Source organism: Piliocolobus tephrosceles, chromosome 5 (assembly GCF_002776525.5).
Source record: "Piliocolobus tephrosceles isolate RC106 chromosome 5, ASM277652v3, whole genome shotgun sequence".
NCBI classification, from domain to species: domain Eukaryota; kingdom Metazoa; phylum Chordata; class Mammalia; order Primates; family Cercopithecidae; genus Piliocolobus; species Piliocolobus tephrosceles.
In genome coordinates this window covers 138945391-138955796 of record NC_045438.1, presented here as the reverse complement: position 1 = coordinate 138955796, position 10406 = coordinate 138945391, and the positions used below count along the sequence as shown (strand labels likewise).

At 43.2% G+C, this 10406-nt stretch overlaps 1 pseudogene; it reads right to left on the bottom strand.

Moving 5' to 3' along the window:
* Nucleotides 1–6838: 6838 nt before the first annotated feature.
* On the bottom strand, nt 6839–7914 carry LOC111527832 (annotated as a pseudogene).
* Between the last annotated feature and the right edge of the window lie 2492 nt (nt 7915–10406).

Here is a 10406-nt window from a genome sequence, read left to right as displayed (position 1 = left end):
TGTGAGACGGAGTCTCGTTCTGTTGCTGGGCTGGAGTGCAGTGGCGGGATCTCAGCTCACGGCAAGCTCCGCCACCCGGGTTCCCGCCATTCTCCTGCCTCAGCCTCCAGAGTAGCTGGGACTACAGGCGCCCGCCACCTCGCCCAGCTAGATTTTTGTATTTTTTTAGTAGAGACAGGGTTTCACCGTGTTAGCCAGGATGGTCTCGATCTCCTGACCTCGTGATCTGCCCGTCTCGGCCTCCCAAAGTGCTGGGATTACAGGCTTGAGCCACCGCACCTGGCTGGGCTGGTCTTGAACTCCTGACTTTGCGATCCACCCGCCTTGGCCTCCCAAAGTGCTGGGATTACAGGCATGAGCCCTCAAGCCCGGCCCAGAATTTTCTTTAACACAACCTGGATGCAAGTGTAATGATTGTAAACTAGCTCATTAGGTTCTTGAATGTAGGTTTGGATGTTATTGCATCTAAGATTTTAGAAAAAGCCTCAAGCATTGCCTCATGGTTTTTTTTTTTTTTTTTTTTTCCTATGCTTCTGGCTTTATCTTAGTCCTTGAAGATGTTTTTGCCTAAACAGCATCCCCTAGCCCCCCAGTGTCACACCAATGAACATTGACCATCCAGTATTGGGCCTGCCCTTTACCAACAGGTATGTGAACCAATTGGTATGCATTAGAAAAACCTGGCTGAGAACCCTGAAGTGCTGTGCTGAATTAATCAGCAAACAGGTAAGGGCCCTCAGTGACCCTTGGGAATTACTTGTCAATGGCTCAAAGTCCAGCCTTGCTCCAAAAAAAGAAAGATGTTTTTGTTTTAGGAAATTATCAGTAAGTTTAATTTTAAGGGGATAAGTTTTAAGAGTCCAGGTTCAGGGTTAGTGGAAGCTGAGGAATTGGAGGGAAAGGTAATTCAGCCAAAGGTGGATAGAGAAGAATAGAGGAAAGAGAACAGGAAATCTCCTCTGGAGAGGAAAGAATCTGGGGCCCTAGAGCCTTGTTGTCCTTCCTCAACTGTTTGTTGGTCTCAGTTAGTTTTGTGATAGAATCTTAGAGGGAGGCAATTTTCGAATCCTGAATGCACTTCAAAGCTCAAAGTGCAAAGTAAAGTAAGCCTTCCATTCACATTGTTTAATTTTAGGACCGTGGTCTTCTAGATTTTTTATTTTTTATTTTTTATTTTTTTTGAGACAGAGTCTCGCTCTGTCACCCAGGTAGGAGTGCAGTAGCACGATTTAGGCTCACTGCAACCTCTGCCTTCTGGGTTCACACCATTGTCCTGCCTCAGCCTCCCAGAGTAGCAGGGACTACAGGCACCTGCCACCACTCATGGCTAATTTTTTGTATTTTTAGGAGAGACGGGGTTTCACCATGCTAGCCAAGATGGTCTCAATCTCCTGAACTCATAATCTGCCTGCCTCAGCCCCCAAAGTGCTGGGATTACAGGCTTGAGCCACCATGCCCAGCCTAGTTTTGTTTTAAGAAAGACAAGTTTGGGGAACTCAAAAGATCCCAAGGATGGCCATTGAAGATCCACATTAATTTTGCTATACTCTATCCATTGACTTTAAAAAGTACACAAGAGATGACCTTAATTTTTTTCTTTTCTTATTTATTTTAACTTTTTTTTTTTTTTGACATTAAGTTTCCCTCTTTTCTCCCAGGCTGGAGTGCAATGGCATGATCTCAGCTCACTGCAACCTCTGCCTCCTGGGTTCAATATACCTGGGAGGTATATTGAAGCTAATATACCAGGTGATCAGCTTCAACATCAACAGTGGTACATCAAATTGATATTCTATAACCTTGACAAAGTGTTTGGAGAATCGCACTTCACCTCATCTAAACATCCACAACCATAGTCTAACCATGATCTAAACGCCAAATAAATTCAGTTTGAGGGATATTTTACAATATATCTGGTCAGTACTTCCCAATATTGTGAAGGGCATCAAAAATTAGGAAAATCTCAGGAACTGTCACAGACCAGAGGAGGCCAAGGAGACATGAAGGAGACTAAATGTAAAGTGATATTCTCGATGGAATCCTGGAACACAGAAAGGACATTAGGGGAACGCTAATGAACTCCAAATAAAGTCTGCAGTTTAGTAAATAATAAGGTATGAAAATGGCTTCATTAGCTGTAACAAACGGACCATAGGAATGAGAGATGTTCACACTAGGGGAAACTGACTGTCGAGCGGATGGCAACTCTGTACTACCATTGCAGCTTTTGCGTAAATTTAAAACTCTTCTAAAATAAAATTATTTAAAAGTAGTACTCAGGAAAGGATTAAGGAGTGGAAGAAAAAAATGATCAATTTTCCATTTTCCTGGAGTGTTGCCATGAAAAGGCTGGAGAGAGGGTCTGCAAGGAGGAGTTGGAGACCTCAGAGACAGGCAGCTCTAGAGCCCTCCTCTGTTCCGCAGACCCGGAACCCCGCCCGGTCCAGGGCTTCTCAGAAGGCCTTTCCACCCCCGGGACAACCCCAGCCCCACCTCATTGGTACATCCTTTGTGGATCAACAATCTCTGTCTTACTCAGACCACCGCCCCGTCCTCTCCAGAATGGCTCATCAGAACCCGAGCGCATAGCGGCAGCGCCCCCGTGTGGCCGAAGGACTGAGGACAGACACTCAGGTCCCCTTTAGCTTCCCCACCCGCGACTTCCACAGGGTCCCGTTCGGTTCCCAGCTGCAGAACAGGGCTCTGTACACACAGGGGCGCCCGGCTCCCGCGTCGGTGTCTCCAAATCCTGGAGTACAGATGTTTCCTCACACTTACTGGCGGTGGACTCTGATCTCAAGGCAGAGGGAAGCCTGCGGGCCCTAAGATCTGGTTCCCAGGTGCGTGTGACCCCACAGACATACTGTGCGCCCAGTACCCAATCTCTCAGTGTTTTTGGAATGAGGCCTTGGACTCCTGAGTCCCTGAAATTTGTTCTGCTGCATGGCGTCCGAGCTGTAACTATATTGGGTTACAAGAATGTCTGGGATCAGAGTGGGCCGAGCATTTGCCCCCAGTCCCTCGGTTACCGGAGGGCGGTCCCTTCGCGACTCCCCGGACCTCCAGGACCCTGGCATGGGAACGCGCACCCTCTTGGAGCCGCCCCTTCCTAGTCCCAGTCCAGGACCCCGAGTCCCGTCTCTTCTTCCTCTTTGCGACCTAAGCAGACAGGACTTGCTGTCTACATCTCTTAGGCCTCGTCCCCTGCCATCTCCATTCCCTGATTAAATGTCCTTGATCCTGGAACCAAATCTAATTTCTGGTCTCGTCTATTGTCCGCGACAGTCACCGACCAGGAGAGGCTCCCCAGCCCCAAACAGGCTGCGGCTGAGCGACGGCGGCGGTTTTTGGCGCTTTGGCCCAGACTCCCTCGCAGAAGCGCCCCGCTACCCCTGCCAGGAGGCTGCGCAGGCAGCTGGGGGTCGGGCTTCATCTGGGGCCTCGCAGGAGGAGCGGGGTCTGTTGCAGGAGGGGGTGCGCTGGGATTTCTGCCACTGAGGCTGCATTCGCTGCCCTGGGTAAGACTCCCCCCACCCCTCCCCTGTGGACCTCAAAAATCATATGCTGGGAAAATACCGACCTGTCAGTCCCAGACTCAACTTTAAGAGGTCTTGGTCTCTAGATTTATTCAGCCCTTGACTGTTTGTTGAGCATCTACTCTTCGTCAGGCGCTATTCTAGGCGCTTGGGTCAGATCCAAACAGAAAAAATCATGGACCTCAAGGAATTTACTTTCAGTTGGAAGATACAGCCAATAAAAAACCACCGAAGTCAACTATAGGGGTGTCCGAAAGTAAAGGATGATTAAGAGAAAAGCAAGGCACAGAAGATGAAGGGAGCCGGGGCAATTTTAAGTTGTTATCATTGGTGTGAGATTTCCCCAGAGGCGCCCTGCGAGCTGAGTCCTGAAGCAGATGAAGGAGGGAGCCCTGAGTTATTGGGAGGAAGGGTGTTCTAGAATCACCCTCTGCAGACGTGGAGCTCCGCCGGCGAAAGCACCCAGGCTGCGGCAGGAATGGGGCTGGGTAGGTTTCAGAAGGACTTCCTGAGGCGGGTTGCAGAGGTCTGGATTTGTGTATCTCCTGTCTGCTTCCCACCTGTGCCTGGCGCGTCATTAAACCCTGAGTTTGTCAGGAGCATCAGGGGTCTAAGGTGCGTCCCAGTCCGGACTGTGTCTCTGTACTCTTTCTTTCCTGGACCCAGAGTTGGAAATGTAAATGGTACTGATGTCATCTGCAAATTCCAGAATCCTCGGCGAACTGGAGGAAAATCTTGACATGGCAGGTTGTAAGGAATTTCTAAGCCTTGGAGGCTCAAAAGAATAATTTCAAGAAAGACTAAGTATGAGAAAAAATGTTAAATACACCAATAATCTTTTATATTGATTCCACGCTAAAATTATATTTTGGATGTATTGGGTTAAATAAAACATATTGTTAAAATTAATTTCACTGATTACTTTTTACTTTTAAAAATGCAGCTACTAGAAAAGTAAAGATTACCGATGTGGCTCACATTTGTGACTCAGATTATAGCCTATTGGGTAGCGGTGTTTTAGAAGGCTAGCAACTTTAGCTCTTATGTTTGTATCTGCGATTCCTTTCAAGTGAGTTTTTGGATACAGTGTTCCTTCTTTTTCTTGTCATTTTTTCCCAACACCATTTGTTGAAAACACTATCCTTTCCCCTTGAAGCATTTTTTAGAGACATACATGTGTGGCTTTATTCATGAACTCTTTATTCTATTCCACTAATTCATGGCTATCCTTATGCCAATAACGCTGCTTTGATTCCTGGAGCTTTATAGTAAGTCTTGTAATCAGGTAGTGCGTATTTTCCAAGTTTCTTCTTTGTAAAAAATTATGATGGCTATTCAAAGTCCTTCATATTTCCATATAAATTGAAAAATCAGCTTGTTAAGTTCTTTTTTAAAAAAGCCTGCCAGAATTTATTTTTAATTTTTAAACTTTGAGGTTCAGGCCTGCCAGGAACTTGATTGGAATTGCATTTAATCTACAATACTGAATATTCCAATCTTTGAACATAGTATTTCTCCCCACTTATTTAGGTCTTCCTTATTTCTTATTTTGGGAGGTGGGGTTGCTTTGTTTTTAATTTTTCTTTTTATTTCAATAGGTTTTTGAGGGAACAGGTGGTGTTTGGTTACACGAATAAGTTCTTTAGTGCTGATTTCTGAGATTTTGGTGCACCCATCACTTGAGCAGCATACAATGTACCCAATGTGTAGTCTTTTATTTTTCACCTCCCTACCCCTCTTAAGTCCATTTTATCATTCTTACACCTTTGCGTTCTCATAGCTTAGCTCCCACTTAATGAGTGAGGACATACCATGTTTGGTTTTCCATTCCTGAGTTACTTTACTCAGAATAATGGTCTCCATTTCCATCCAGTTTCCTGCAAATGCTATTATTGCATTCCTTTTTATGGCTGGGTAGTATTGTATGGTGTGTTTATATATATATACACACACACACATACCCCATATATATGTGTGTGTGTGTGTGTGTGTATATATCATTTTCTTTATGTATTCATCGATTGATGGGCTTTTGGACTGATTCCATATTTTTGCAATTGCGAATTGTGCTGTTAACATGCGTATGCAGGTATCTTCTTCGTATAAGGATGTCTTTTCCTCTGGGTAGATACCCAATAGTGGGATTGATGGATCAAACAGTAGATCTACTTTTTGTTATTTAAGGAATCTCCATACTGTTTTCCATAGTTGTTGTACTAGTTTACATTCCCACCAGCCATGTAAAAGTGTTCCTTTTTACCACATCCATGCCAACATCTATTGTTTTTTGTTATTTTGATTATGGTCATTCTTGCAGGAGTCAGGTGTTATTGCATTGCAGTTTTGATTTGCATTTCCCTGATCATTAGTGATGCTGGGCATTAGTGTTTGTTGGCCATTTGTATATTTCTTTTGAGAATTTTCTATTCATGTCCTTAGTGTATTTTTTGAAGGAATTGTTTGTTTTGTTCTTTCCGATTTGTTTGAATTCTTTGTAGATTCTGGGTATTAGTCCTTTGTCGGAAGTGTAGACTGAAGATTTTCTTTCACTCTGTGGGTTGTCTGTTTACTCTGCTGATTGTTTGTTTGCTATACAGAGGCTTTTAGTCTAAGTAAGTCCCATCTATTTATCTTTGTTTTTGTTGCATTTGCTTTTGGGTACTTGGTCATGAAGTCTTTGCCTAAGCCAATATCTAGAAGGGTTTTTTAAATGTGGTCTTTCAAAATTTTTATGGTTTCATGTCTTAGATTTAAGTCTTTGATTCACCTTGAGTTGATTTTTATATAGGGTGGGAGATGAGGATCCACTTTCATTCCTCTATATGTGGCCTGCCAATTAACCCAGCACCATTTGTTGAATAGGGTGTCCTTTCCCCAGTTTATGTTTTTGTTTGCTTTGTCGGAAATCAGTTGACCATTAGATACTTGGCTTTATTTCTGGGTTCTCTATTCTGTTCCATTGGTCTATGTGCCTATTTTCATACCAGTACCATGCTGTTTTGGTGACTGTGGCCTTATACTATATTTTGAAGTGGGGTAATGTAATGCCTCCAGTTTTGTTCTTTTTGGTTAGTCTTACTTTGGCTATGCAGGGTCTTTTCTTGTTCCATATTAATTTTAGGATTATTTTTTCTAGTTCTTTGAAGAAAGATGGTGGTATTTTTGATGGGACTTGCATTGAATTTGTAGTTTGCTTTGGGCAGTATTGTCGTTTTCACAATATATGTATCTATACATATATTTTGGTTATACAATAATTTATTCTTCGAGAGCCTCCTCTCCCTGCCCTTGCAGTCTCTAGGTCACTTTTTCCACTTGTAGATTTTGCGTGCAAGCCCAGAAAGATGGCTGTGGGCAGGGGCACTGCGTACTGTTCAGTGAGACCCATAAAGTGGCTGTGACTATCTTCCTCGTACTGCAAGAACACGGCCGGCAGATCCAGCTCCTCATACAGTGCCTTCACTCGGGCCGCCTTCTCGACCTCCTTCTGCCGGTAATTTTCCTTCAGGATCTCGTACTGTTTTGGAGTGGCCCATTGCAGACACTGAACCACTAGCCAGCAGGATTTGTTGTCCTGGATGTCAGTGCCAAATTTGTGGGTCACACTGGGGTCCCCAAAGAGGTCAAGGTAATCATCCTGAATCTGAAAGAACTCTCCCATCTCCAGCAGGATCTTCTTGGCATTGGCGTGCTCCTTCTCACCATCAGTTCTCGCCATGTACATGACTGTAGCTACAGGAAGGTAGAAGGAGTAGAAAGCTATCTTGTACTTTTCAATAGATTTGTACTTCCTTTCGGTGAACCTGCCAAGATCCACATTGCCCTGTGGGGCTGTGATGAGGTCCAGGGTCTGTCCAATCTCAGTCTGATAGGAACTCTGCAGGAAGAGCTCAATCAGGTTCAGGTAATAGGGCTGCTCCCGGAAATAGAGCTTCAGCAGGTGGTAGATACATGCTCCCATAAGGATAGCATCATTGATGGCATCCTACCCCATGTCCGGCTTCTGATACCAGCAGATCTGCCCCTGGAGGGTGAGGGATGAATCCATGATGTCATCTGCCACCAGGAAGAAAGCTTGCAGCAGTTCCACATGGTAGCCCACAGTCAGGGCCCACTGGACACTCTCATTATTCTGTTTCCTTGGCTCCACCAGCTTCTGGAAGGCTAGCACAGTCAAACCCCTGTGACACTTGCCTCCAATGGCATTATGCTCCAGGATCTCCTTGAGCCGGGCAATAGCATCTCCTGTCTCTGGCTGCCCCATCTCATCCTCAGTCAGCACCCTAATGATCTGGGAGAAGTGCTGAACAAAATCCTGCTTTTCTTGGGCATAAACATCTGTTTTCTAGTCTCCATTCATTCTGAGGGAGGAGCAAAGGGATCTTTTCCTGGATGCGGGTTCCTGCTCAGTCCCATTTTCACAATATTGATTCTACCCATCCGTGAGTGTGGGATGTGTTTCCATTTGCCTGTGTCATGTGTGATTACTTTCAGCAGTGTTTTGCAGTTTTCCTTGTAGACGTCTTCCACCTCCTTGGTTAGGTATATTTCTAAGTATTTCCTTTTTTGTTTTGCAGCTATTTTAAAAGGGGTTGAGCTCTTGATTTGATTCTCAGCTTGGTCGCGGTTGGTGTAGAGCAGAGCTACTGATCTGTGTGTATTAATTTTGTTTCCTAAAACTGTGCTGAATTCATTCACCCGTTTAGGAGCTTTTTGGATGAGTCCTTAAAATTTTCTAGGTATATAATCATGCCATCAGCAAATAATAACAGTTTGACTTCCTCATTACTAATTTAGATGCCCTTTATTTCTTTCTCTTGTCTGATTGCTCCGGTTAGGACTTCCAGCACTATGTTGAATAGAAGTGGTGAAAGTGGGAATCCTTGACTTGTCCCAGTTCTCAGTGGTAATGGTTTCAACTTTTCTCCCTTCAGTATAATGTTGGCTGTGGGTTTGTAATAGCTGTCTTTTATTTCCTTAAGGTATGTCCCTTCCATGCTGATTTTGCTAAGAGGTTTAATCATAAAGGGATGCTGGTATTTGTGAAATGGTTTTTCTGCATCTATTGAGATGATCATGTGGTTTTTGTTTTTAATACAGTTTATGTGATATATTACATTTATTGACTTGCATATGTTAAACCATCCCTGCATCTCTGGTAGGAAACCCACTTGATCATGGTGGATTATCATTTTGATATGCTGTTGGATTCTGTTAGCTAGTATTTTTTGAGGATTTTTGCATCTATGTTCATTAGGGATATTGGTCTGTAGTTTTGTTTTTTTATGTCTTTTCTTGGTTTTGGTATTAGGGTGATACTGGCTTCATGGAATAATTTAGAGAGGATTCCCCTCTTCTCTACCTTTTGGAATAGAGTCAATGGGATTGGTACCATTTCTTTGAATATCTGATAGAATTCAGCTGTGAATCTGTTTGGTCCTGGAGTATTTTTTTGTGGGTAACTTTTTAAATTGCCATTTTAATCTCATTGCTTGTTATTGGTGTGTTCAAGGTTTCCATTTCTTCCTGGTTTAATCTAGGAGGGCTGCATATTTCCAGGAATTTATCCATGTTCTCGAGGTTTTCTAGTTTATGTGCATAAAGGTGTTCATAGTAGCCTTGAATGACCTTTGTATTTCTGTGGTACTGGTTGTAATATGTCCCGTTTTGTTTATAATTGAGCTTATATGGATGTTCTCTATTCTTTTCTTGGTTAATCTAGTTAATTGTCTATCAATTAGATTTATCTTTTCAAACAACCAGCTTACACTTCATTTATCTTTTGTAATTTTTTGTTTCAATTTTATTTAGTTTTGCTCTGATCTTGCTAATTTTTTTCTCTTACTTGGGTTTGTTTTGTTTTTCTTTCTCTATTTCCTGGAGGTGTGACCCTAGATTGTCTATTTGTACTCTTCCAGACATTTCGATGTAGACATTTAATGCTATGAACTTTCCTCTTAGCACCGTCTTTTCTGTATCCCAGAGATTTTAATAGTTGCTGTCACTATTATCGTTCAGTTCGAGGAATATTTTCTTTTTTTATTTTTTTCTCTTGAAACGAGTCTCGCTTTGTCACACAGGCTAGAGTACAGTGGCGGGGTCTCCACTCACTGCAACCTCTGCCTCCTGGGTTCAAGCAAAGCGATTCTCCTGTCTCAGCCTCCTGAGTAGCTGGGACTACAGGTACCTGCCACCATGCCCAGCTAATTTTTGTATTTTTAGTAGAGATAGTGTTTCACCATATCAGTCTAGCTGGTCTCAAACTCCTGACCTCAGGTGATCCACCCGCCTTGGCCTCCCAAAGTGCTCGGATTACAGGCGTGAGCCACTGCACCGGCCAGTTCAAGAAATTTTTCTATTTTCATTTTGGTTGTATTGTTGACCCAATTATCATTCAGGAGCAGGTTATTTAGTTTCCTGTATGTACATGGTTTTGAGGACTCCTTTTGGAGTTGACTTCCAATTTTATTCCACTGTGGTCTGAGAGAGTATCTGACAAAATTTCAGTGTTCTCAAATTTGTTGAGACTTGTTTTGTGGCCTATCATATGATCTGTCTTGGAGAGTGTTCCATGTGCTAATGGATAGAATGTATATTCTGCAGTTGTTGGGTGGAATGTTCTATAAATATCTGTTAAATCCATTTGTTCAAGGACATAGTTTAAGTCCATTATTTCTTTGCAGACTTTCTATCTTGATGACCTGTCTAGTGCTGTCAGCAGAGTATTAATGTCCCCCACTATTGTTGTGTTGCCATCTATTTCATTTCTTTTTTTTTTTTTTTTTTTGAGACGGAGTCTCGCTCTGTTGCCTGAGCTGGAGTGCAGTGGCCGGATCTCAGCTCACTGCAAGCTCCGCCTCCCGGGTTTAC